A 1,565-nucleotide genomic window follows, 5' to 3' on the forward strand; every position below is an offset into this window, starting at 1 on the left:
ATGGCAGTTTTCAACATCACCCACTCTAACCATTCAACATTCATCCTAATGGGCATCCCTGGCCTGGAAGCTGCCCACATCTGGATTTCCATCCCTTTCTCTACGTTCTACATTATCAGCCTGTTTGGAAATTTTACAGTTCTGTTTGTTGTATACAAAGAGCAGACTCTCCACAATCCAATGTACCTGCTGCTCTGCATGCTGGCGCTCACAGACATCGCCACACCTACCTTTGTTGTACCAAACGCACTGTGTATATTTTGGTTCAATTTTAAAGGTATTACTATGGGTGGCTGTCTCACCCAGATGTTTTTCCTTCACACTGTTTCTCTTATGCGCTCCTCCATCCTTGTGACAATGGCCTTTGATCGTTACGTTGCCATATGTAACCCTCTGAGATACACCATCATTGTCAATAACAGACGTATCGCTAAACTAGGGTTCGTGGGACTGATAAGAGCTGTTCTCTTCATTCTTCCCCTGCCCCTGCTCCTGAGCCGGCAGCCATTCTGTGCAAATCGCATTATCCCCCACACTCAATGCGAGCACATAGCTGTGGTGATGATGTCGTGTGGGGACATTAGAGTAAGAACAGGATATACGGCCTGGTGCTATTCTTTGTAGTCAACATGTCAGACCTGACACTCATTGCCCTGTCCTATGGTCTGATCATCAGGACTGTCCTCAGAATCCCCTCCAAGAAAGCCCACCAAAAATCCCTCAACACCTGCACAGCCCACATCTGTGTGATGTTGACGTATTATACTCCCAGCCTCTTTTCCAACCTGGCAAACCGGTTTGGTCAGGGTATCGCTCCCCACATTCACATCATCTTGGCTGACTTCTATCTCCTCATCCCTCCCAGGCTCAACCCTATAATTTATGGGGTCAGATCCAAAGAGCTTCGTGACAAAGTGGGCAAATACATCTGCAGAAAATGATCACCATGGGTGACTGATTGAAATCTTTGTGACAAGAATTAGAAAGTATATGTCCTCATTAATCCAGAGTGCTCTGCCCATGTTTGGCTCAGCTCAGCGTTGTGGGAAATGTTACCTGTTTTTTCTATGTCCAATACTTCAGGAAACCTGGAGGATAACCAAAGACTAACAGTAACAAAGTAATTTAATACAAAATATGGACATTGACTAGCATCACTCGCAGTATCTTGTGGATATTCTTCCACTGTGGCTAAACAACAAAGGAAAAGAAGAGGCAAAAAGGCATCTTTTAAAAAGTGGAAGTTAAATTCCATTGAGGAAAATAGAAAAGAGCATAAACTCTGGCAAATGAAGTGTAAAAATAGAATTAGGAAGGCTAAAAAGAATTTGAAGAACAGCTAGCCAAAGACTCCAAAAGTAACAGCTAAAATTGTTTTAACTACATCTGAAGCAGGAAACCTACTCAATAGCTAGTGAGGTCACTGCATGATTGAGATGATAAAGGAGCACTTAAAGACAATAACACAGAAACTAAATGAATTCTTTGCATCGGTCTTCATGGCTGAGGATAAGAGGGAGATTCCCAAATCTGAGCCTTTCTTTTTAGGTGAAAGTCTCAGGAAC

The 1,565-nt window shown here is 43.1% G+C and overlaps 1 pseudogene; it reads left to right on the top strand.

The window, feature by feature from the left end:
- On the top strand, nt 1-941 carry LOC119565264 (annotated as a pseudogene).
- Nucleotides 942-1,565: the final 624 nt, after the last annotated feature.

The sequence above is a fragment of the Chelonia mydas genome, chromosome 1 (assembly GCF_015237465.2).
Source record: "Chelonia mydas isolate rCheMyd1 chromosome 1, rCheMyd1.pri.v2, whole genome shotgun sequence".
Classification (NCBI taxonomy): domain Eukaryota; kingdom Metazoa; phylum Chordata; order Testudines; family Cheloniidae; genus Chelonia; species Chelonia mydas.